At 39.2% G+C, this 27,871-nt stretch overlaps 2 pseudogenes; one reads left to right on the top strand and one right to left on the bottom strand.

Moving 5' to 3' along the window:
- The window catches only part of LOC111148834, an 85,607-nt pseudogene extending 75,439 nt beyond the window's left edge, over positions 1-10,168 (bottom strand).
- A 239-nt stretch (positions 10,169-10,407) lies between these two features.
- Positions 10,408-13,553, top strand: LOC111148833 (annotated as a pseudogene).
- Positions 13,554-27,871: the final 14,318 nt, after the last annotated feature.

Raw genomic sequence — 27,871 nt, 5'->3', positions numbered from 1 at the left:
GGACTCCTTAATTTCTCTTTCTTCTATCTTGTTGTTGGTGTAGAGAAATGCAACTGATTTCTGTGCATTGATTTTATATCCTGACACTTTACTGAATTCCTGTACAAGTTCTAGCAGTTTTGGAGTGGAGTCTTTTGGGTTTTCCACATATAGTATCATATCATCTGCAAAGAGTGATAGTTTGACTTCTTCTTTGCCAATTTGGATGCCTTTAATTTCCTTTTGTTGTCTGATTGCTGAGGCTAGGACTTCTAGTACTATGTTGAATTGCAGTGATGATAACGGACATCCCTGCCGTGTTCCTGACCATAGCGGAAAAGCTTTCAGTTTTTCTCCATTGAGAATGGTATTTGCGGTGGGTTTTTCATAGATGGATTTGATAATATTGAGGTATGTGCCCTCTATCCCTACACTTTGAAGAGTTTTGATCAGGAAGGGATGTTGTACTCTGTCAAATGCTTTCTCAGCATCTATGGAGAGTATCATATGGTTCTTGTTCTTTCTTTTATTAATGTGTTGTATCACATTGGTTGATTTGCAGATGTTGAACCAACCTTGCAGCCCTGGAATAAATCCCCCTTGGTCGTCGTGAATAATCCTTTTAATGTACTGTTGAATCCTATTGGCTAGTATTTTGGTGAGAATTTTTGCATCTGTGTTCATCAAGGATATTGGTCTGTAGTTCTCTTTTTTGATGGGATCCTTGTCTGGTTTTGGGATCAAAGTGATGCTGGCCTCATAAAATGAGTTTGGAAGTTTTACTTCCATTTCTATTTTTTGGAACAGTTTCAGGAGAATAGGAATTAGTTCTTCTTTAAATGTTTGGTAGAATTCCCCCGGGAAGCCGTCTGGCCCTGGGCTTTTGTTTGTTTGGAGATTTTTGATGACTGTTTCAATCTCCTTACTGGTTATGGGTCTGTTCAGGCTTTCTACTTCTTCCTGGTTCAGTTGTGGTAGTTTATATGTCTCTAGGAATGCATCCATTTCTTCCAGATTGTCAAATTTGTTGGCCTAGAGTTGCTCATAGTATGTTCTTATAATCGTCTGTATTTCTTTGGTGTTCGTTGTGATCTCTCCTCTTTCATTCATGATTTTATTTATTTGGGTCCTTTCTCTTTTCTTTTTGATAAGTCTGGCCAGGGGTTTATCGATCTTATTAATTCTTTCAAAGAACCAGCTCCTAGTTTCGTTGATTTGTTCTATTGTTTTTTTGGTTTCTATTTCATTGATTTCTGATCTGATCTTTATGATTTCTCTTCTCCTGCTGGGTTTAGGCTTTCTTTCTTGTTCTTTCTCCAGCTCTTTTAGGTGTAAGGTTAGGTTGTGTACCTGAGACCTTTCTTGTTTCTTAAGAAAGGCTTGTACCGCTATATATTTTCCTCTCAGGACTGCCTTTGTTGTGTCCCACAGATTTTGAACCATTGTGTTTTCATTATCATTTGTTTCCATGAATTTTTTCAATTCTTCTTTAATTTCCTGGTTGACCCATTCATTCCTTAGAAGGATGCTGTTTAGTCTCCATGAATTTGGGTTCTTTCCAAATTTCCTCTTGTGATTGAGTTCTAGCTTCAGAGCATTGTGGTCTGAAAATATGCAGGGAATGATCCCAATCTTTTGATACCGGTTGAGACCTGATTTAGGACCCAGGATGTGATCTATTCTGGAGAATGTTCCATGTGCACTAGAGAAGAATGTGTATTCTGTTGCTTTGGGATGAAATGTTCTGAATATATCTGTGATGTCCATCTGGTCCAGTGTGTCATTTAAGGCCTTGATTTCCTTGTTGATCTTTTGCTTGGATGATCTGTCCATTTCAGTGAGGGGAGTATTAAAGTCCCCTACTATTATTGTATTATTGTCGATGTGTTTCTTTGATTTTGTTATTAATTGGTTTATATAGTTGGCTGCTCCCACGTTAGGGGCATAGATATTTAAAATTGTTAGATCTTCTTGTTGGACAGATCCTTTGAGGATGATATAGTGTCCTTCCTCATCTCTTATTATAGTCTTTGGCTTAAAATCTAATTGATCTGATATAAGGATTGCCACTCCTGCTTTCTTCAGATGTCCATTAGCATGGTAAATTCTTTTCCACCCCCTCACTTTAAATCTGGAGGTATCTTCGGGTTTAAGATGAGTTTCTTGTAGGCAACATATAGATGGGTTTTGTTTTTTTATCCATTCTGATACCCTGTGTCTTTTGATTGGGGCATTTAGCCCATTCACATTCAGGGTAACTATTGAGAGATATGAATTTAGTGCCATTGTATTGCCTGTAAGGTGACTGTTATTGTATATTGTTTCTGTTCCTTTCTGATCTACTAGTTTTAGGGTCTCTCTTTGCTTAGAGGACCCCTTTCAATATTTGCTGTAGAGCTGGTTTGGTGTCTGCAAATTCTTTCAGTTTTTGTTTGTCCTGGAAGCTTTTAATCTCTCCTTCTATTTTCAATGATAGCCTAGCTGGATGTAGTATTCTTGGCTGCATGTTTTTCTCGTTTAATGCTCTGAATATATCACGCCAGCTCTTTCTGGCCTGCCAGGTCTCTGTAGATAAGTCTGCTGCCAATCTAATATTTTTACCATTGTATGTTACAGACTTCTTTTCCCGGGCTGCCTTCAGGATCTTCTCTTTGTCACTAAGACTTGTAAATTTTACTATTAGGTGACGGGGTGTGGACTTATTCTTATTGACTTTGAGGGGGGTTCTCTGAACCTCCTGGATTTTGATGCTTGTTCCCTTTGCCATATTGGGGAAATTCTCTCCAATAATTCTCTCCAATATACCTTCTGCTCCCCTCTCTCTCTCTTCTTCTTCTGGAATCCCAATTATTCTAATGTTGTTTCGTCTTATGGTGTCACTTATCTCTCGAATTCTCCCCTCGTGGTCCAGTAGCTGTTTGCCCCTCTTTTGCTCAGCTTCTTTATTCTCTGTCATTTGATCTTCTATATCGCTAATTCTTTCTTCTGCCTCATTTATCCTAGCAGTGAGAGCCTCCATTTTTGATTGCACCTCATTAATAGCTTTTTTTATTTCAACTTGGTTAGATTTTAGTTCTTTTATTTCTCCAGAAAGGGCTTTTATATCTTCCAAGAGGGTTTCTCTAATATCTTCCATGCCTTTTTCGAGCCCAGCCAGAACCTTGAGAATCATCATTCTGAACTCTAGATCTGACATATTACCAATGTCTGTATTGATTAGGTCCCTAGCCTTTGGTACTGCCTCTTGTTCTTTTTTTTGTGGTGAATTTTTCCGCCTTGTCATTTTGTCCAGATAAGAGTATATGAAGGAGCAAGTAAAATACTAAAAGGGTGGCAACAACCCCAGGAAAATATGCTTTAGCCAAATCAGAAGAGATCCCAAATCGTGAGGGGGGGAGAAAGGTTCAAAAAGAGGTTCAGAAAGATAAAACAAAAAACAAAAACAATTAAAAAAAAGAAAACGAATAAAGAAAAAATATAAAAAAGAAAATATATATATATATATATATATATATATATTAGATAAACTAGTTAAAAAAACGTTAAAAAAGAAAAGGGTAAAAGTTAAAAAAAAATTGGCAGAAGAAGAGAAAAAAAATTGAAAAAGAAAAAAAATTAAATTAACTGCAAGGCTAAAGAATCATGGGGAGAAAGCCATGAGTTCCGTGCTTTGCTTTCTCCTCATCTGGAATTCTGCTGCTCTCCTTGGTATTGAAACTGCACTCCTTGGTAGGTGAACTTGGTCCTGGCTGGGTTTCTTGTTGATCTTCTGGGGGAGGGGCTTGTTGCAGTGATTCTAAAGCGTCTTTGCCCTGGGCGGAGTTGCACCGCCCTTACCAGGGGCCGGGCTGAGTAATCCGCTCCGGTTTGCTTTCGGGAGCTTTTGTTCCCTGAGCACTTTCCGTAGAGTCCGGAGGGCGGGGATCAAGATGGTGGCCTCCCGGTCTCCGGCCCGGAGGAGCCGAGAGCCCGGGGCCCCACTCCTCAGTGTGCCCTCAGAGAACAGCGCCCAATGACTCCCGTCACCCTGCCTCCAGCCGCGCTCCGAGCTGACCGAGCCTGCGACCGGTTCAAGGTAACCCCGAGCTGAGAGTCACTCCTCGGCTCTGTCTCTGTAGCCGGCTTCCCCGTTCTAATACCTGTAAGCTCTGCGACACTCAGACGCCCCCGATCCTTCTGTGACCCTGCGGGACCTGAGGCCACGCTGACCCTGCGTGGGCTTCACCCCGGTTAAGCCTCTGGAGCGATGTCCCTCAGCGGAACAGACTTTTAAAAGTCCCGATTTTGTGCTCTGCTGCTCCGCCGCTTGCCGGGAGCCGGCCCCTCCCCCCGCGGTCTATCTTCCCGTCGCTTTGGATTCACTTCTCCGCCAGTCCTACCTTTCAGAAAGTGGTTGATTTTCTGTTTCTAGAGTTGCTGTTCTTCTTCTCTTCGATCTCCCGTTGGATTTGTAGGTGTTTGCAATCTTTAGATAAGCTATCTAGCTGATCTCCCGCTACCTGAAGTCGTCTCAGCCTGCTACTTCTCCACCATCTTGACTCCTCCCTCGTCAATTATTTTTATGTTCATATCTTAATAATACACAAGGTTACAGACATTTTTCCCTATTAGCAGATGATATAAATCCAAAATTCCAAGAATGATTTATTTTATTCCCTTTGATTTGTTTTGTTATATATGTGTCTGTGGTGGATGAAAGAAGTTAAGATTGGATTTCTGGACTTGGGCCTCTCACTTCCTTACCGTGTAACCCCACATAAGTCACCTTGTGTTATTTCTTCTTCTGTAAGATGGAAATAACAATACACACCCTGCCTATCACACAGCATATAAAATCATGCTAGATAAATGTAAGGGTTTTGCACTGCGTTAGAATGTGAATAAACTTATGTTTATAAAATATCCATTTTTACTGAAAACATATATATTAGTAAAAGGAGTGTTTTGTCAAGAAAGCTGGCTGGCAACCAAAGACTCAGGCTGCAAATTGCCAGTTCCAAGTGGTTTGGCAGAAAATCCAGACAGAAATCACATACCTCCCTATGATGATTAATTTTATGTGTCAGTCTGTCTGGGCCCTGGTGCCTAGATACTTGGTCAAACATTTTTTCTGGATGTTTCTGGGGAGGTGTTTTTTGGATGAGGTTAATATTTGTGTCAGTGGACTTGGAGTAAATCAGATTGCCCTGCACAGTGTGAGTGGGCGACATCCAATCAAATGAAGTACCAAATAGAACAAAGACTGATCTCAGAACCCAAAGGAACTCTGCCCACAGAGGTCCTGCAGACTTCAACTGCGATGTTCTCCCTAGGCGTCCTGCCTGTTAGACCCTACCCTGCAGTTTCTGGACCTGCCAGCCTCTATTATCATGTGAGACAATTCCTTAAAATGAAGTCCTCCCTCTCTCTCTCAATCTCTCTCTACACACAGACACCCTCAGTTCTGTTTTGCTTCTCTGGAGAATCCTGACTAGCAGACCCTCTAAAATCTATGTGTAATGATTGACTATTCTTGGACAAAGGAATATAAGAAAAGTGAAGTGTGTCACTTCTACAGTGAGGTATTTAATGACCTGGTGTGCTTTCTCCACTTTCTTTTCCCCTCCTGCGGCATACTTGGAAGCCACATGTGGGGATGGCTACATGTGGTACATGAGATGGATGAGGCCTGAAGATTGGCCCAGGAAGGAAGGTCTGTGTTGGATTTTGTGTGCATTAGAAAAGCATTGTGTTAGGCAACTGAGATTTAGGGATTATCTGCTACAGCAGCTGGAATTAGTTACCCTGACTAATTCAGGTATATTTTATTGTGTATAAACCTAACAAAGAAAAAAAAAATTCTGGTTTTTTTTTTTTTTTTTTTTTGGAGTGCAAAATGGAAAAGCAGCTCCTGACACCTGGAAACTATCCTGAACACTTTCTCACAGAACACCAACATCGGAGAAAGCACTGACTATGTTATCAAGACAGAAACAAGACTGGAGTGAATACGTCACAGGACTCAAAGGCACAGCATAGAGAATATAGTTAGTGGCACTAGAATAGTGTTGTTCAGCGACAGATGGTGGTTACACTTGTGGTGAGCATAGCATAACCTACAGAGACGCTGAATCAGTACATTGTAGACCTAAAACTAAAGTAACATTGTGTCAACTATACTCAAATGAAAAAAAAAAAAAAAAAAAAGACGAAAATAAGACCACTATAGAGTAAGACCACTTGAGTAATATGAATGAAAGTTTTGCTTCCCTCTAGTCTCCCCTCCCTTTAAGTAAGATACACTAAATACCCAACCAGAATCAGCCCTGCTTCCTGACAGCATCCAATCCAGAACAAGGCCTCAGGACAAAAATTTAAGATTCCTGACATTTTCCCCCCAAATCACCTAAGCATCATTGAAATCCTATTCTAAAAATCCTGTCGACCACTCTTACTGAGATGCCCTGCGATTTCCCATGACCAGCTGTGTGGTCTCCCTCAATGGTTCATTACAATAAGTATGAGTCCAAATTGTCTAACCACAGGTGTGTTCTTCATGGCCTTTAGCTGGAGAGCACCAATGTGGGCAATAATTGTACCCTCAAGAAATACAGAAATTGAACAAAATTATTTCTAAGACTATTTATTTGATTCTAACTGCCTGTGCTCATGCTGATTTTCAGAGTGGGTAGATGAAAACAACTTGAGACTATAATCAGCAACAATGTTACATTTGGGTTAAATTGGTTTTTTTTTTTTTTTAAACTTTTGTTTTTTTTTCTGAATTTTTAGCTTGGATCATGTCCAGATACTTATTAAATGCTTGTTACTTTATATTTGATCTTCATTTATTGAAAAGTCTTCAATGGAATACATAGAGAATTAATATTTATATTTTGACAAACCAATTTTTAACTTTATTTTTCTTTAATAAGACTTAGAGATTATTACTCTCCAAAAACTCTAAATTGTCAAAATTGGAATTAAAACTATGGGATAAAGTTAAAAAGACTTGAAAGATAATGAATTTGGGATCCAGGTTAAGTTTGTGTTAACATTTATTTCAAAACCATCATTCCTGAGTTTTTTGAGATTTTGTAGGCAAATTTATTTTCCACATCAGGAAACTTTATGTGTGTGTGTGTGTGTGTGTGTGTGTGTGTGTGTGCGCGTGTGTGCGTGTGTGTGTGTGTGTGTGTAACAAAGTGTTTCACTCCTCTTCTAAAAAAAACTGAAACTCTTAAAATCTATATTCTCAAACTCTGCTGTGAATAGAAACTACCAGACAAACTTTTTAATAACTGGCTTCAGAACAACTGAAAAGCCTTTTGGCTAAGGCAAAATTAGATCTGTATCTCACACCATGCACTAAGATGAACCTCAAAAAGATCATACATTTAAAGTAAAAAAATAGTAATTAAAATTTTATGGGGCACCTCAGTTGGTAGAGTGTGCAACTCTTGATCTCGGGATCATGAGTTTGAGCCTCATGTTCGGTTTACAAATTAGTTAAAAATAATATCTCTTTTAAAAATAATTAAAATTTTGTATGAATTAGAAGAAGATATAAATGAATACCTTTTCAACCTGAGATCAGGGAAATCTTCCTATCTCAATACCCAATAACAATTTAAGAAAGAAGAATGAATAATTAACTAATAATTTAAAAGTATCCTGCAGGGGTGGCTCAGTCGGTTAAGTGTCTGCTTTTGTTTCAGATCATATTCCCATGGTCCTGGGATCAAGCTCCACATTAGGCTCCCTGCTCAGAGGGGAGTCTGCTTCTCCCTCTGCCCTTCATCCCAGCTTATGGGTCTCTCTCTCTCTCTTAAATAAATAAATAAATCTTTAAAAAAATAAAAATAAGGGGCACTTGGGTGGCTCAGTCATTAGGCCTCTGCCTTCGGCTTGGGTCATGATTCTGGGGTCTTGGGATCGAGCCTTGCATTGGGCTCCCTGCTCTGCAGGAAGCCTGCTTCTCCCTCTCCCACTCCCCCTGTTTGTATTCCCTCTCTCACTGTTTCTCTCTCTCTCTCTCTCTCTCTCTCTCTCTCTCTGTGTCAAATAAACAAACAAAATCTTTTAAATAAATAGATAAGTAATTAAATCAATAAAAATAAAAAATAAAATTGTCTGTAGACCAGAGTACAGTGCTTCTTAAAATGTACATAAAAACTTGGAGAAATTATTTATAACTGATGAGGGGGTGGGACAGAAGTCCAGCATAAATGATGTAATAAGAGCTCCCCAAGACCTCAGATAAAAAGAGCAACAATCCAGTAGAAGAATGAAGAAAGAGTATGGATAGGTAGTTCACAGAACAAGAACACAGAAATGACCCTAAAGGAAAAAAAATGGCCAACCTCACTTAATAAGAGAAATTCTAAACAGCTCTATAGTGAGGAAACATTGCTCACCTATCAGACTGGCAAAATCTAAAAGTTTGACAATAAATCTGTTAGGGAAAATGTTAGGAATCGGAATGTTTATCAATTTCAAATGGAAATGCAAACTGCAACAGCCACTAAGATAACAGCTTGGCAATAATATAGAAAAAATATAGAATTAATAAGTGATTATAGCAAGGTTTCAGGATAGAAAGTTAAAAAGTCAATCAATCAACTATGAACAAGTTGAATTTGATATTACAAACACATTACCACTTACATTACATTAGTACCTCTAAAAACCGAAATACTTGGGTATAAATCCAACAAAATGCATGCAAGATCTCTATTAGAAAAACTGCAAAGCTCTGATGAGTGAAATCAAAGAAAAACTACATAAATGGAAACTATATTCCATGTTCACGAATAGAAAGACTCAAATATTGTCAAAATGTCAGTTCTTCCCAACTTGATCTACAGATTTAGTACAATCCTAATCAATATCCCAGTTATTTTGTGGATATCAACAAACTGATTCTAAAGTTTAAGTGCAGAGACAAAAGATTCAAAACAGCCAACACAATATTAAAGGCAAAGAACAAGGTCTAAGGATTGACACTATGCGACTTCATGATACTATAAAACTATGTGGTACTAGTGAATGTGTGAGTTAGTGAAGATCAATGGAACAGAATAGAGAGCTGAGAAACAGACCCACATAAATATAGTCAAGTGGTCTTTGACAAAAGAGCAAAGGCAATACAATGAAGAAAAGAATGTCTTTTAAATAAACGGTACTGAAATAAATGAACATTTGAACCAAAAAAAAAAATTAAATAAAAAAAACAAATAAACGAAGCTACATGCAGACTTTGCACCCTTACAGTAAGAAATTAACCCAAAAAGGATCACGGAGGTAAATGTAAACTGCAAACCTATAAAATTCCTAAAAGACCACATAGGAGAAAATCTAGATGACCTTGGGTTTGGAAATCACTTTTTTTTTCTCTTTTTATTTTATTTTTTTTTTTAGGATTTTATTTATTTATTTGACAGAGAGAGAGAGAGAGAACACAAGTAGGCAAGAGGCAGGCAGAGAGAGAGGGGGAAACAGGCTCCCTGCTGAGCAGAGAGCCTGATGTGGGCCTCAATGTGGGGCTTGATCCCAGGACTCCAGGATCATGACCTGAGCAGAAGGCAGAGGCTTAACCCACTGAGCCACTCAGGCGCCCCTCTCTTTCTATTTTTATTTGCATTTATTCTATGCAGAATATACACCTGGGCCATAAGTTTTTGTTTCTTCAGTTTCTTCTGAGATGTCTTTTTCTTCTGGGCAAACTCCTCTTCTGGTTTCGGAACAATCTGCTCTTTTTCAGGAAGGATCCCCTCAGTGTGGCAGGGAGAGCTCAAGTATGGGTTAATCCAACCATAAGCCCTAAATTCTATTCCACATCATGGGGGTTTTGTTCCCCTGGATGTGCTCAATGACTAGAAAATCAACAACCAAACCCTCACGTTCAGCATTACTCTCTTCATTTTTAAGCATGTGCAGTAAAAATTCAGCACTCTTCTTGGGCCACTGACCCCGTGTCCAGCCCACTGTTTGGCTGGGCACACCTACCAACTCCACCATTATAGTGACAGAATGGCACATACTGCTCCTGCAAAGTGACATCTTTCAGATACTGGGTGGCTTTTCAGATATACATACCCTTGATGGCCTGGGCAGTTTCAAGTGTTTTCTTAAAGTAAACACAAACATTTGAACCTCTTGAGTTGCATGATTTTGTAGAGTTTTCTGGGTCAAGCAAACAGCGAAACATTTTCAGTGGTGACCTCAGGCCACTTAGGGGTGGAAATTACTTTTTAAATACAACAGCAAAGGCATGATCCATGAAAGAAATAAATGATAAGCAGGACTTCACTAAAATTAAAGCTTTCTGCCTGCAAAATATACTATCAAGAGAATGAAAAGACAAGCTACAAATGGAGAAAAATATTTGCAAAAAGTACATAATAAAGACTGTTACCCAAAATATACAAAGAACATTTAAAACTCAACATGAAACAAACAACCCAATTAAAGAGTGGCCCAAAAACTTTAACTGGAGCCTCACCAAGTGAGATACACAGATGGCAAATGAGCACATGAAAACGAGCTTCATATCATGTATCATCAGGGAAATGGAAACCAAAACAATTAGATACCACTACACACTCATTAGAAGGATCAAAATCCAAAACTGACAACACCAAATGTTGACAAGGATGAGGAGCAACAGAAACTCTCATTCTTTGCTGGTGGGAATGCAAAGTGGTACTACCACTTTGGAAGACACTTGGGCAGCTTCTTACAAAAGTTAATACTCTTACCATACTATTCAGCAATCTCACTCTTTAGTATTTACTCAAAGGAGTTGAAAAAAATGTATGTTTACACAAAAAATCCACATAAAAAAAAGTTTGTAACAGCTTTATTAATAATTGCCAAAACTCTGAAGCAATCCAGACATTCTTCAGTAGGTAAATAGATAAACTGGGATACATCCAGACAGTGAATTACTGTTCAGCACTAAGAAAAATGATCTGTTTAAGCCAAGAAAAAACATGGAAGAAATTTAAATGTATATTACTGGGTAAAAGAAGCCAATCTAAAAAGGTTACATACTATATGATTCCAATCATATATGACATATCTCATATGACATTCTGGAAAAAGACAAAACTATGGAGACAATGAAAAGACCAGTGCTTGCCAGGGATTTGGAGGGCATGGGATGAACAGACAGAGCACAGAAGATTATTAGGACAGGGAAAACACTCTGTATACTTTAATGATGGATACAGGTCATTATACATTTGGCCAAACGCACAGAATGCACAATGCCATTTAGACTGTACCCTAATACAAACTAGGGACTTTGCATCACACAATGATGTGTCAGTGTAGGTTCATCACTGGCAACAAATGACCACTCTGGTGGGGGATTCTGATAATAGGGGAGGTTGTAGATGTGTGGGGGCAGGGAGTACACGGAAAATCTCTGTACCTTCTTTTTTCTTGGCAAGATATTTAGCTAGTTAGTTAGCTATTTTAGAGAAAGAGGGTGTGTGGGAGTGGGGGGTGTGGGCAGAGGGAGAGAGAATCTCAGTTTCAAGCAGACTCCCTACATGGGACTCAATCTCACGACCCTCAGTCTCAAAACCCTGAGATCATGACCTGAGCTGAATTCAAGAATCCTATGCTTACCCAACTGAGCCAGGCATGTGCCCTTGGACCTTCTGCTCAATACTGTTGTGAACATAAAACTATTCTAAATATTAAAGTCTGTCAAAATAGTTACCAAAAAACATGGTTTTGCCCTTTGATGTTTCCACCTCTAAGAATTTATCCCAAATATACACTGGAAAAGTATGAAGTTACTTATAAACATTACTTATTGTGAAGTTATTTGTAAAATCAATTACTAGAAACACCGAAAATATCATCAACAATTTTGCTAAAGTAGCAGGATACAAAATCAACACAGAGAAATCAATTATTCTTTTACACTAATGATAAAGAATCTGAAAATAAATAAAACCATCCCATTCACAATAACATCAAAAAATAAATAAACTACTTAGGAATAAACTGAACACAAGGAAGTAAAGATCTCTACAATAAAAACTACGGAATTTAGCCGGAAAGATGGAAAGTTACCCTGTGTGCTGGGATCAGAATAATTAATATTGTTAAGATAGCCGTACTTCCCAAAGCCTTCTACGCATTCAACACAATCCCAATTCAAAATACCAATAACATTCTTCATAGCATTAGAAGAAAGAACACCAAAATTTGTGTGGAACCACAAAGGGCCCAGAAGAGGCAAAATAATCTTGAAAAAAAAAGAACAAAGCCAGAGGTACCATGCTAATAAAAACAGCACTGGCACAAAAACAGACATGCCAACCAGTGGAAAAGAGTAGAAAGCCCTGAGTCAAATTCCAGTAAATTCAATCAACTAATATTTGCCAAGGAAGCCAAAACAGCCAATAAGGAAGACTGGCTCTCCAATAATTAGTGCTGGGCAAATTAGAGAAACACGCGCAGACCAATGAAATTGGATCCCTATCTCGCATCACTCACAAAAATTAACTCAAAATGGAGTTCCATCTGTAGCAGAGAGCAACCCCAAACAGCCTGGGCAGCCCGCCACCTGCACACGCTGGGTTACCAGCAACCCCCACCCACCGGAGGAGCCCAGCCGCTGCAGGCACCCAGGCACCATCACCACTGCCCTAAGCACAAAGGCTGAGACCCAGCAGCCACCCACCACCCCTGCCCTCAGCGTGGCCTACACCGAGCCCCACACCATGGGCAGCGGCCCTGCAGCCTCGCATGGGGGACACCTGCCAGCAGGGACAAAAAGATCATCACAAGGGAAGGCTTTGGGAGCAGTAAATGGTTCACCCTAAGAAGGGTAAATGGTTTCATCAACAGGAACCTCACAGAAGGAGATGTATTTGTACACCAGACTGCCATAAAGATCCACCCCAGGAAGTACCTTCACAGGAGATGGAGAGACTGAAGTTTGCTCTTGTTGAAGGAGAAAAGGGTGCAGAGGCAGCAAATGGGACAAGCCCCGTGGAGTTCCAGGGCAAGGCAGTGAGCAGACAGTGGACTCTAACCATTACAGGCACTATCCACGAGGCAGGGGTCCTCCACGGAATTACCCAGAGAATTACCAGAATTCTGAGAATGGGAAAAGCAGAAGGGATTGGAGAGTGCCCCCCCCCCAAGGCCGGGCCCAACAGCTCAGGCCTTACCACAGGCGGGGGTTCCCACCTTAGGACTTGCAGACACCCTGTGGGTGGACCACAGTCTTCCACCCCTCCCATGCAGGGAGAAGTGACGGAAGCTGCTGACGACCAGCGCGCAGGAGAACAAGATAGACCAGTGAGACAATATGTTCGGGCGTTATAGACCGCGATTCCACAGGGTGCCTCCTCACCAAGGACAGCCTGGAGAGATGGCACTGAAGATAAGGAAAATCAAGAAGATGAGACCCAAAGTCAATAGCCACTTCACCATGGTTACCGCTGCAACTTCAGTTACCGAGGCAGATACCTAGAAAACCCTAAACCAAAAGATGGCAAAGAGAAGCAGTGGATCCACCAGCTGAGAATTCCTCCACTCCCAAGGCAGAGCAGGGAGGGGCTGAGTAAATGCTGGCTTACATCTCTCCCACCTGACTGGTTTAGTCATCCAACAAGAAACGAATACAGAGTTCCAGCAATAAGAAATGAACAAAAGATTGGAGCTGAAGACCTTAAGTGCTTGCTTTTTTTCCATTGACTAGAAGCATAGAACTGTCTGCATTATCTATGCAGCATGGAGTTTTTATTATTTTTACCTAAAGACATCTCTTTTTGGTAATGACAAACGTGTTTTTTAAAAATCCTCATTTTTCTCAATACATCTGTAAAGATTTTTAAATTGTTTCATATCTGGTCAAGTTGAGATTTTTAAGAACCTCATTTTTAATTTGTAATAAAAGAATGCAGCTTGATATTAAAAAAAAAAAAGTCAATAATGGTAAGCACCTGTTAGTAAAGGTCTTAAATAATTATCAAAAAAGGTAACTCAATGCTGTGAAGTGTGTAAACCTGGCGATTCACAGACCTGTACCCCTGGGGATAAAAAGATATTATATGTTTATGAAAAATAAAATTTAAAAAAAAAAAAAAAAAAAAAGGTAACTCAAAATAGATCAAAGACTTAAACATAGACCTGATACCATAAAACTCTCAGGAGGAAACGTAGGGAAAAACTCTTTGATACTGGTCTTGACAATGATTTTTTAGACATGAAACCAGAAGGACAAACAACAGAAGCTAATAAATGGGACTACATCAAACTCAAAACTTTTGCACAATTAACAAAATTAAAAGACAACCTATAGAATGGGAGTAAGTTTTTGCAAATCATATATTGGATAAAGGGTTATTATCCAAACTATATAAGGAACTTGGTCAACTTAATAACAAAAAATATTCTGATTAAAAAATGGGCAGAATAACTAAATACAGATTTTTCCAAAAAGGACATCCAAATGGCCAGACACATGAAAAGATGCTCACAACTAATCATCAGGGAAATACAAATCAGAACCATAAAGATATGTGGTTAGAATGTTAGCCTCCCACCTCTTAGGATGACTACTATCAACAAGATAAAACAGGTGCTGGTGAGGATGTAGTGAAAAGGGGCCCCTAATACACAGTTGGCAGGAATGTAAATTGTAAATTGGTGAGACAGGAATCCATCAGAATCCTGGAGGAGAACATAGGCAGTAACCTCTTCGATATCTGCCACAGCAACTTCTTTCAAGATATGTCTCCAAAGGCAAAGGAAACAAAAGTGAAAATGAACTTTTGGAACTTCATCAAGATCAAAAGCTTCTGCACAGCAAAGGAAACAGTCAAGAAAACAAAGAGGCAACCCATGGAATGGGAGAAGATATTTGCAAATGACAGTACAGACAAAAGGTTGATATCCAGGATCTATAAAGAACTCCTCAAACTCAACACACACAAAACAGACAATCATATAAAAAAAATGGGCAGAAGATATGAACAGACACTTCTCCAATGAAGACATACAAATGGCTTCAGACTCATGAAAAAATGTTCATCATCACTAGCCATCAGGGAGATTCAAATTAAAACCACATTGAGATACCACCTTACACCAGTTAGAATGGCCAAAATTAGCAAGACAGGAAGCAACATGTGTTGGAGGGGATGTGGAGAAAGGGGAACCCTCTTACACTGTTGGTGGGAATGCAAGTTGGTGCAGCCACTTTGGAGAACAGTGTGGAGATTCCTCAAGAAATTAAAAATAGAGCTTCCCTATGACCCTGCAATTGCACTACTGGGTATTTACCCCAAAGATACAGATGTAGTGAAAAGAAGGGCCATCTGTACCCCAATGTTTATAGCAGCAATGGCCACGGTCGCCACACTGTGGAAAGAACCAAGATGCCCTTCAACGGACGAATGGATAAGGAAGATGTGGTCCATATACACTATGGAGTGTTAGGCCTCCATCGGAAAGGATGAATACCCAACTTTTGTAGCAACATGGATGGGACTGGAAGAGATAATGCTGAGTGAAATAAGTCAAGCAGAGAGAGTCAATTATCACATGGTTTCACTTATTTGTGGAACATAACAAATAGCATGGAAGACAAGGGGAGATGGAGAGGAGAAGGGAGTTGAGGGAAATTGGAAGGGGAGGTGAACCATGAGAGACTATGGACTCTGAAAAACAATCTGAGGGTTTTGAAGGGGTGGGGGGTGGGAGGTTGGGGGAACCAGGTGGTGGGTATTAGAGAGGGCACGGATTGCATGGAGCACTGGGTGTGGTGCAAAAACAATGAATACTGTTACGCTGAAAAGAAATAAAAAATTAAAAAATAATAATTTAAAATTTTTTTTAAAAAATTGTTTGATCTAAAAAAAAAATTGAGGTTCCTCAAAAAATTTAAAATAGACCTCACATACAGTTGAGCAATTTCTCTCGTGTGTGTGTGTGTGTGTGTGTACCACCTCTGGGTATATATATGCATGTTTCATATACATATATATTTCTATTTATATAAACTCAAAACTGATCTTTAGTGTTTGGAGTGATGGTCGATAGGAGGACTGAAGATACATAAGAAATAAATGCAATGTTTGGTCTCTAGATCTTAATTTTAACAAAACAGCAAAAAAGACATTTTTTAGACAAAGAAAAATTTATATATGAGCTATTAAATGAATTATTAATTTTGTTAGATGTAATGTCATGGGTTATGTAAGAAGTTGACTTTTTTTTTTAAGATTTTATTTATTTATTTGACAGACAGAGATCACAAGTAGGCAGAAAGGCAGGCAGAGAGAGAGAGGGAGAAGCAGATGCTCCCTGCTGAGCAGAGAGCCCGATGTGGGGCTCCATCCCAGGACCCTGGGATCATGACCTGAGACGAAGTTAGAGGCTTTAACCCACTGAGCTACCCAGGCACCCCGAAGTTGACCTTTTTTAGGTATTCATATTGTTGCATGTTATGATAAAACGATGTAATACTGAGTATTTATTTTAAAATGCTTTTGCTTTTGAAAATATGTGTTTTAATTTTTTCAGCAAAATAAAAGGAGATATAGATAAAGCTGTGTTGGCAAAATATTGGTCATTCTAACTCTTAATGGCATATATGAAAGTTTATTATAATATTCTACTTTAGTGTATGTTTGAAATGTTTCCTAATTTAAAAAATTCTAAAGAATTAATTATACATAATATGGGATACTCACAAATAAACTTAATCGAAAGAATAAGAGAGAAGGGGGAAGAGGAAGAGAGGGAGGGAGGGAGGAAGGGAGGGGAAGGAAAGGGACGGAGGGAGAGGAAAGGAATCTCCTACGGGGAGTTTGAGATTCCGGTGCAATAGGTCAGAAGTCAGGCAGAGGTGTTTGCATTTTTAGTGAACACTTTCAGGTGCTTCTGATGCAGGAGGTCCCTGGACATCATATTTTTGAGAAACACTAGCCAAGTCTTAAGTTTAGTGTGGACTGACTGAATTATCCATGGTATGATAGAAAGAGAGCAGGCTTTAGAAATAAGAGGCTTCAGTTCAAATCTATGCTCAGTCACTTACTGGATTTAAACATTGGTCAAGGTGCTTCATCTTTACCCCTAAAATAGAGATAACAATACATATGCCAGATTACTATGAGATAAATGAGATAAATATATAGAGCTTCTAGAACCTAATAGTCATCCAAAAATGAAAGTTAATTAAATCCTTTAGAATCTCTCCATTAATGGGTAGAAGCGCACACTAATACATTCCCCAGGACCCAGGTGCAAAACTAAATCAATTTGTAAACTGAGGGATAACAGTTGCCCATAACAGGGAAATTCTTTATTCAGAGAGATACAGAAACAAAATAAATTAGGGAAACAAAATACTTCTCTATTATCATCAAATTCCAAATTAAAACTTTTGATATTGCTGTTGTTTTATTTTGGTTACATTCTTTTAAGCTTAGAATTCCATATGATCAAATAAATTACAACTCAAGACACTTTCCTTTGTAAACCTATTATGTATAATACAGCTAATGTTCAGTAGGTTTGCATAAAACTAAGTCACGCCTGATGCAATGAGGTGTGTGTATGTGTGTGTGTGTGTGTGATCTAGTCAGTGTACTTGAAGTGACCACCAGTTTAATTTATCAGTTCAAATACTGGTCTGATATGTCTTCCTAGACAAACACTGTACTCAGAATGGAATCTTGAGAGACATAATAAGGCCAGAATGGTCTCAATTCTGCAGAGTATGGAGACAAGGATGATCCAAAGGCAATGGCCAGGGGATAAAGCAAAGCCAATGTAGTCCATGAAAGTGGGTCATCCATCTCTAGAAGTCGGGCAAAGTAGAATTCTTGTACAAGGCCCAGAACATAAAACAGAACAAATGGCTTAAACTGAAAGAGTCCCAGAGTCTGGAGTTGAACACGTGCATAAAACCTGTGATTCTGGTTATGATTAGGGAAGAATCGTTCAAAGGTGTGCCCAAACTGGCTTAAAAAGACCAAGAAACAGAAAAATGCATTTTTAGTTCAACAGAATATTCAGTATTCAAATTAACTAGTTCTTTATCCAAGATCAGAATCAAGTCTATATCTGAATATTCAGTTTGTTGTTGTTATTGTTGTTGTTTAATGAATTCCTGCTACTTCTATTGTACAGTTTTAGTGACTGAGGCTACCCAAACGAGTCCAAGGATAACCTCCACCTGAGAGAAACGGCAATTTCATCCAGGAGATGACCAATCAATAAAATCAATAGTTAGGGTATGCATATGAGGCGAGTATGAGATTATCACTCCACTAAAGTCAGGTGTAAGGAACGTCATAGTTCTTCACTTTTTCTAAATCACGTAAATCTATTCTAAGTCCACATCTGCCTATATGACAAGAAACGATAATATTAATCATGTAAGGAGAAACCACCCCTTCAGATAGTCACAAAAAATTGAGAGTCTTATGCAAGCAGAAATATTCAAGAGAGGGTACTCGGGTCTTCAGGCCATGCTGGGCACCGTTGGTAGGTATACTGAACAGTCCTGAAGAGGCCTTAACGCATGTGGCTCCACTGGTTCTGGGCAAAATGTGGCCAAGGAGACTATCCCTAGGTGTGCAACATTAACATTCTCTCCCGAGGTCCAGCCTGTGCCCCAGGGAGCCCCAGAGGAGGAAAAAACTGTCCTCACGATTAATGGAGGATGGAAGATTCCATGTAACTAGCTAACTTTACCCATCTCTGTCTCTGATATTTGAACGTGGTTTTCCTCTGACACAGTCCTGCTGCAGAGCTTCTGTGCTTTCTGAAAACCTAGGTGAGGGGGCGCCTGGGTGGCTTAGTCGTTAGGCGTCTGCCTTCAGCTCAGGTCATGATCCCAGGGTCCTGGGATCAGGCTCCCCGCTCAGTGGGAGGCATGCTTCTCCCTCTCCCACTCCCCCTGCTTATGTTCCCTCTCTTGCTGTGTCTCTCTCTCTGTCAAATAAATAAATAAAATCTTAAAAAAAAAGAAAAAAAATCCTATCTTCTGGGGACCTGACACACTTTCCTTCCAAAGCTGAAACACCGTTACTATTAAAATTTTTTCTTTCACACCTAAAATACCAATGCTAGTAGGAGAACCCTAAGAAAAAAGAACTTAAAAGACTACATCCTTGGGATAGAGAAGAGAAAATATCTACAGGAACAAGCAAGAAGCCCAAATCAATACTCTGATAGATTTAATTTATCTAAGTGACATAGCACTAAGTGCTTTTGAGAAAGCAGCACTGTGTAAGTGGCAGGAACACTCAGTATGGAATTATCATATACATATTTGAACCCCAGCTCTATTACATGCCAATTTTGTGACCTGAAGCAAGTCACTCATTCATTCCTGCCCTCGGGCTTCGCTACTATAAAGCAGGAATGATGACACTTATTTTCACCAAATTATGGAGCAGTTTTGAGGATCTGCTCAGAGAAGATATGTGAAGACAGTTTGTTAATTGGAAAGCAACTAAACAAATGTAGGTGTTTGGATACTATAGAAATAAAATGAGGTAAGAAATCAGTGTGTGCTAGACCTGCCACCGAAAACTTCATGGTGGAAATAGAGCTAGTTCAATGTTTTTGGAGAGATGGAATTTAGACAGAAAGAAGAGAGAGTATTTGGGGAAGAGACACAAAGGCAAGAGTAAAGGGCAGGCTGGCTGCCAACCTATTAAGGGCCTTTGTACTTACTACCACTAACTGGCCAGTGTACAAGGGCTTTGTATAGGGACAGGTCAAGGCAAGAAAGGATTCTTTTCTTAGGCAGGAAAATCTCTGCAGTTGTGAGCCATGAGCCTCCAGGAACTAGGGGATCTGAGCAGCCCAGTGTTGCACCAACTCAGGCGCATTTCTAGTGAGAGGCATCATTGGCCTTAGAACTCTGGTATCCTGAATGCTAGAAGATGTTCTGTTTTCAGTTCTGTGTGAGTGTGTGTGTGTTCACATGCACGTGTTTTAAGGCACAGACTCAATATCAACAATCAGTAACAGGAAATACTTTTTTCTCCACTAAAAAAAGAAAAAGATAAAAAAAAAATTCTGCATTATCAAAAAAGAAAATAAGCACTCCTTTAAATTTTGTCACTGACATATACTTAATCCATATTAAAAAGTAATAGAAGTGGGGGCACCTGGGTGGCTCAGTGGGTTAAGCCCCTGCCTTTGGCTCAGGTCATGATCTCAGAGTCCTGGGATCAAGCCCCTCTCTGCTTGGCAGGGAGCCTGCTTCTCTCTCTCTCTCTCTGCCTACTTGTGATATGTCTGTCAAATAAATAAATAAAATCTTTTAAAAAAAAAGTAATAGGAATGATATTGATAATATAAAAACAGAAGAAAGCATTTTGAAGGGTACAGTTCAAGATAAAAGCTTAGGGGAATCCTGAACCTCTTTCCATGGACACAACAAATCTACAGCTACATATGCAACAATTCCATCTGAAAAAAAAAAAAAAACAAAAAACTTTTTTTAACTAGCTGAACATGTCTTCACAACAAAAAATTAAAGGGCCAAATCCAGACAGGTGGAAGACACAGAGACTTTCTCACCAAAAACCTGACCCCCAGCACAGCAACTTAGAATTGGAAGAAATCAGGAAGAATCTCACAAATGTGGAGCTTCTCCCTGGGGTGAAGGGGGTTTGTGCCCCCATTAAAGCACCTCAACCCTGCACCAAAGAAATGAGCCACCACAACATCTGGTTAATGGGGCTTACGTCCAGAAAAAACATAGGGCTATAGGAAATAGAGATTTTGCTAGTAGAGGGCCCCAGCACAGACTCATTCACTCAAGGATGGGCCACCAAAGCAACATACTGAAAAATGCCTAGACCATAGGTAAAGGAGATTGCTCTAACAGTGGTGAGAGTGGACATCCCTGTTTTGTTCCTAACCACAGAAGAAAAGCTCTCAATTCTTCCCTTGGAGGATGATATTACCTGTGGGTTTTTCATGGATGGCCTTTATTAAGATGAGGTATATTCCCTCTAAGCCTAATTCGTTGATGATTTTTATGAGTGGATGTTGGACTTTGTCAAATGCTTTTTCTGTGCCATTCAAAGGAATATAAGGTTCCTATCCTTTCTTTTATTAATGTGGTGTATCACATTAATTGGTTTGCAAATGTTGAACCACCTTTGTAACACAGGCATAAATCCCATATGATCGTGGTAAATTATTTTAATATATTGTTGGATTATGTTTGCTAGTATTTTGCATCTACATTCATCAGGGATGTTGGCCTGTATTCTTTTTTAGTGGAGTCTATCTGGTTTTGGTATCAAGTTAATGCTGGCCTCACAGAATGAATTTGGAAGTTTTTCTTCCATTTTTTTTCTTTCTCTCTGTCTCTCCCTCCCCATCTGTGTCTGTCTCTGTCTTTCTGTCCTCCCCCTACCCCACCCTTCTAACCACAGTACTTAAGTAGGAAAGAGAAAAGGCATCCAAATTAGAAAGAAAGAATTAAAACTCACTATTTGCAGATGATATAATTTTATATGTAGAAAACCCTAAAGACTCCACCAAAAAAAAAAAAAAAACTGTTAGTATTGAAAACTCAGTAAAGTTGTAGGATACAAAATTAATATACAGAAATCTGTTGTATTTCTACACACTAATAGCAAAGTAGCAGAAAGTGAAATTAAGAAAACAATCCCATTAAAATTGGGTCACAAGAATAAATTCCAAGGAATAAATTTAACCAAGAAGGTGAAAATGCCTTACTCTGAAAACCATAAGACACTGATAAAAAGTTGAAGAAGCTTCAAATAAGTTGAAAGATATACCACGTTCATGGATTGGAAGATTCAGCACTATTACAATGTCTATACACAGGGGTGTCTCGGTGGCTCAGTGGGTTAAGCCTCTGCCTTCAGCTCAGGTCATGGCTCAGGGTCCTGGGATCAAGACCCACATCAGGCTTTCTGCTCAGCAGGGAGCCTGCTTCCCCCCCACCCCCACCTGCCTGCCTCTCTGCCTACTTGTGATCTCTCTCTCTGTGTCAAATAAATAAATAAAATCTAAAATATTCAAGTCAATAGCAAAAAAAAATCCAATTTAAAAATGGGCAGAAGGGGACACCTCGGTGGCTCAGTCGGGTAAGCACCTGCCTTCAGCTCAGGTCATGATCTCAGAGTCCTGAGATCTAGTCCCACATCAGGCTCCCTGCTCAGCAGGGAGCCTGCTTCTCCCTCTGCCTCTCTTCCTGTTCATGCTCTCTCTCTCTAAAATAAAATAAAATAAAATAAAATAAAAATGGGTAGAGGATCTGAACATTTTTCCAAAGATAGCACATAGATGACCAACAGACACATGAAAAGACACTCAACATCACTAAACATCAGGGAAATGCAAATCAAAATCACAATGAGATATCACCTCACACCTGTCAGAACAGCTATTATCAGGGTGCCTGGGTGGCTCAGTGGGTTAAAGCCTCTGCTTTCAGCTCAGGTCATGATCCCAGGGTCCTGGGATTAAGCCCCGTGTAAGGCTCTCTGCTCGGCAGGGAGTCTGCTTCCCTTCCTCTCCCTCTGCCTGCCTCTCAGCCTACTTGTGATCTGTGTCTGTCAAATAAATAAATACATAAAATCTTAAAAAAAAAAAAAGAATAGCTATTATCAAAAAGACAAGAAATGGCAAGTGTTAGCAAGGATGTAGAGAAAAGGGAACTTTCATGGACTGCTGGTAGGAATGTAATTTAGTACATCCACTATGGAAAACATTATGGAGGATCCTCAAAAAACTACAAATAGAACTACCATATAATCCAGCAATTCCACTTCTGGGTATTCAGTTGCAGAAAACAAAAAACAAACAAACAAAAAAACTGAAAACATAAATGCATCCCTATGTTCATTTCAGTGTTATTTATAATAGCCAAGGTATGGAAATGACCTAAGTGTCCATTAGTAGTTGAACAGATAAAGAAGATGTGGTATAAATATCCAATGGAATACTGCCCAGCCATAAAAAAAAACGGAATCTTGTCATTGGCTACCACATGGATGAAACTTGAGGGCATTATGCTAAATGAAATAAGTCAGAGAGAGACAAATACCGTATGATTCCACTATATGTGCAATCTAAAAAACAAACCAAACAAAATAAAACTCATAGCTGCAGAGGACAAATTGGTGACTGCCAAAGGGATGGGGTGTTCTGGGACAGGCACAAGAGGAGAGGGGGTAAAAGAGGTACAAACTTCCAGTCATAAATAAGTCATGGTATGATGACCATTTTACAGTGTATACAAATATCAAATCATTAGGTTTATACCCAAAAATAATATGTCAATTATACATCAATTTTAAAAATTGGTAGTACTAGTATAAGAGTAAGTGAAGGGAGAAAATGTGTGATTTGTTTCCTTCCCTCAGGATTGTCATAAATCAGAGGTGGGGTTGGCATCAACTTTTGTCTGATTGCCACAGGAAAGTTAAAGCCACGAATGGGTTTTGTTCTTACTTTTACAGCCTGTTCTCTGACCTGCTGTTTATTTGTTTTACAGGAAAGCATCAACGTTTATGCATCAAGTTAAGACTACTGTTTGCTCCATTTTAATCAAGATAAATGTCATCTAGCAGTCTGACTCTCTTTGCCAGGACTAATAAAACCCCAAAATTTACTTTCATCAGGAAAGTGCTACTCAAATCTCCTTCATGTTGGCTCCTTGTTAGGCATCTATCTTGATGAATCCCCCACATATCCCACTGCTCCGTAAACCTCATGTGATGACTGGTGGTCACATAAGCACTGAGAGGGAGAAGGAATGTCCTTGGGTAAAGGTCCCACTAAAATTTCAGAGAAGAAACTATTGTCAAAGTCACTTTTTCGACATTTGTGAAGATATCCGTAGTCGATAGAATTTAAACAACAGACTTGTTCTAAGGCATATCTGTATTATTCTCTGTAAGGTTGCCTTATCTGGGATGGTTTAATAAGTGAAAAAGTAAGCCAACCGTCTAAGTTAAGGAGAAAACTCTGAATTGTAGGCTTAGAACATTGGAACATCATCAGTGATTAGCTAAAATATCCCACAGACATTTACCGACCATTGTATTTCACTATATAAAGTACGTAAGGTCTTATTTTAGTCTCTGACATACATCAAAATTACTACACATTAAATGTTACACTACTGTATTATATGAGCCTCAATGCATGTGTGTTCCCACAGGTGTTATCTATTAGTCCCTTCTAAAAATGATCCTTCCTGAATCTGGGGAGAAAAAAAAATTGAGTTTAATAAGCAAAGGGAGAAAAACATGTTGACATTTTTAAGACATTTTTCATTTCATTCTGAAGATTATTTTTTTAACTTAACAATTTGACAGCCTGCAGCTATGTACATATACATGTGAAGAACATACTTAGATGTACATGCATCTTGAATCTGCTCCCTTTGGATTCACAGCTAAGCAAACTTGCTCCACGGGGTAAGCAAATCAGCAAATGACTTAAGGTCTATTGAGATTCTTAACAGGAAAGCCAAAAAAAAGCAGGCATTACTAAATGATTTAGGGAGCACCTGGGGGACCCAGTTGGTTAAGCATCCAACTCTTGATCTCAGCTCAGGTCTTGATCTTGGGGTCATGAATTCAAGGGAGCCCATGCTGGATGTGAAGCAGGCAGGAAGAAAGAAAAAGGAAAGAAATGGGGCGCCTGGGTGGCTCAGTGGGTTAAAGCCTCTGCCTTCGGCTCAGGCCATGATCCCCGAGCCCCGCATCCGGCTCTCTGCTCAGCAGGGAGCCTGCTTCCCTTCCTCTCTCTCTCTCTGCCTGCCTCTCTGCCTACTTGTGATCTCTGTCTGTCAAATAAATAAATAAAATCTTTAAAAAAAAAAAAAAGAAAAAGAAAAAGGAAAGAAAGACAGACAGGGAGAGAGAGAGGGAGGAAGGGGGGAAGGGAGGGAGAAAAGAAGGAAAGTAGGAAGGAAGGAGGAAAGAGAGAGAGAGAAAGAGAGAAAGAAAAGAAAGGAGGAACATTAGACTTAAGATACAGAAACTGCACTGGCAAGTTTATCACAGATTGTCTCTTAGAGGTAATCATTATGCAGGTAAGGAAATGAGACCAAATGAAATTAAGTTATTTGTTTTGGGCCATTTGCCTATCTAATTGCTCCATCAGCACAAGAACACAGCTCTTCTGAATCCCTATCACACTAAAACCATCTACCTATGAATCAGGCAAGCAGTGGTCATAACGCTGTGGCTATACTCCAGGATAGAAACAGTTCATCCTCCCACCCCCTCCCAATGGGAAAGACCTAACTGAGTCCCTAAATTTAAGCAGGTAAAATATTTTAGATGGTTGGCTATACAGCACTAGTTCTAGAAAATGATATGTTTTACCAGGGTACAGAAAACAATTATAAATAAGATGCTTCCTCCTGCCAATAACAAAACTGCTGCCACAATATATATCAAAATACATTGAGATTTTTAAGGTCCCTGATATTTTTTATATTTTTTTTAATATTTTATTTATTTATTTGACAGACAGAGATCACAAGTAGGCAGAGAGGCAGGCAGAGAGAGAGAGAGGGGGAAGCAGGCTCCCGCTGAGCAGAGAGACTGATGCGGGGCTCGATCCCGGGACCCTGAGATCATGACCTGGACTGAAGGCAGAGGCTTAACCCACTGAGCCACCCAGGTGCCCCAGGTCCCTGACATTTTAAAATTACCTGATTACAAGACAAGTAATAAAGTATAATCTCTACACAGTACTTCACAATTTGTAAGCTATTTCATATACACTGTCTTATGAAGCCATCCAATGCGGGATTTAATTCCTATTCATCCTTCAGTTATTAGTTGAGAAGCTGCTTCATCTGGGAAGCTGTCCCAACCTCTACAGACCGAATCAGTGGCCCTGCCGTGTGCTTCTCTAGCAATCCTCTTCCTGGTCTCATATGTCACTCTCCATTCGAGTTCTCTGAACACAGAAACAGTTTCTGTCTCATTCTCCACTGTACACTCAACACCTAGTAGCATCCCTGACACATACTAAATATTAAATGACTGTTTGCTGATAAAGAAATAAATGAGCAAAACAAATATCTAACAACTTGGGAGTAAAGAGAAAAAAAGAAGTTCAAAATGTCAAGAGTTCACTATAGAAGACAGCTGTAGACACTGAGAGTCGGGTCCTCTAAGCAGGTCTTTCCTCCATCCCTGAATGAACAAATCTTCTAAAACCTCCAGACATTATCATAATGGCTTCAGCAGCTGCAACTCGAATAGAGCAATGAGGATGAAGCAGGAATACTGATGTCTTCAGTGCATGTATGTATGTGTGTGTATGTGTGTGTGTGTATATATATATATATATATATATATATATATATATATATATATTTTTTTTTTTTTTTTTTCCCCATCTACAAAATGTTTTTAAGTCAGAAACTGCCTGAAAGCTTCCTTTCTAGCAAATCGTACTACTGCTATTCAATAGGAACAATTTGCTTTGGGTACATTTGTACCATAGTTGCGTACATTAGCTCCCTTTTAACAAACATACAGAACACACTAGAAGAAAGATGGTAGGGATTATCTCCTCCCTACGACTTTGTAAACCTCACATAAGGGCTCACAGGTCTGGGAAGTGACAGATAGGGGATTTTATCTTCAACAAAATAATCACAAATGTAGTTAAACCAACTATACTCTGGGGGCCCATACTGATTTGTAATGGGAAGTAAAAGTCACATGGCCCTGGTCAGAATGTGGCTTTTTCAATCCCAGGATAGCTGATCAATAAAATAATTTTGGCACCACTTAGGCTAGAATAAAATGGCTAACAATAGATGTAGACTATAACTAACAACCAAATTTCTACATCAAATAAATGATGCTCTTTTCCTCACTTTCTTCCCTCCTCTATTCCATCCCTCTCCCTTTTAAGCCCTCCTAGGAATCATTTGTCATCCCTGCAAACTCAAATGGCTGACTTTAAAAATACATGTTTATAAAATACTCATACTACGTTCTGCCTCTTAGACTCCCTTGAAATAAAGCAGCCATAATCTCTGTGACAGTTGCCACCATTAATGCCGATCATAAAAGCTGGTAAAGAGGCAGAAATGCTGATTTACCATTCATCGCTATGCTCATATATCCTCTTTCTAATAAAAATCAGTGAAATTATTACTTTCTGAGAGCTTAGCACTTCAACATTTGTATTTCGAACCTCCTCTACTGTAAGATTTCCACGTTCCCCGTGCTATTTTTTTATTCCCGAGGAGCTGCCAGTGTAAATGTGCCACACTTGGGCTCTACAGCATACTGAGTTGAAAGCATATGTCCCACATCCACAGTGGAAAATTTGGTGTTTAGGGAGCAATGAAGAGAGCTATAACTCAGACTTAAAGATAAATACTGTTTGAGACTCCAGTTCTGTTTATAGATATAATTTGAAAAGCTTAGATATCTTTCTTGTAAGAATTTTTACTCCCAAGATTTGGGTAAAAAAGAGTGGTGCTACAGTGTTTGATATGAATAATAACTTATTCTTAATTTCTCCTTTATTTAAGTTTTATCTAACACATTAAAGTAAATGAAGTCAAACAGCACTAAAAGCATATAGCAATAAGGTGTACCAAAAGCTGAAATCAGTGGCATAAGTATCTGGGTAAGATGTAGGACTCCAAAAACACATGATATAAATTTGATTTAGCTTAAGGCTTTATGTAGTACTTTAATTTAACTCAGAATTACATTGTAGAGACACTGAGAGTTTTTAAATGAGCTTTGACCTAACCATATTAGCAATTGTAAAACTGTATCCCCTCCAGAAAACCAGAAACATTCAATGGGAAAGTATCATTTCCACCCCACCCTACCACACCACCCCCACATATGCATTGAATCATGCCTACACACTCCTG

This window comes from Enhydra lutris, unplaced genomic scaffold, assembly GCF_002288905.1.
Source record: "Enhydra lutris kenyoni isolate GAN:26980312 unplaced genomic scaffold, ASM228890v2 scaffoldscaffold21, whole genome shotgun sequence".
In the NCBI taxonomy this organism is placed as follows: domain Eukaryota; kingdom Metazoa; phylum Chordata; class Mammalia; order Carnivora; family Mustelidae; genus Enhydra; species Enhydra lutris.
This window is presented reverse-complemented; position numbering and strand designations above follow the sequence as displayed.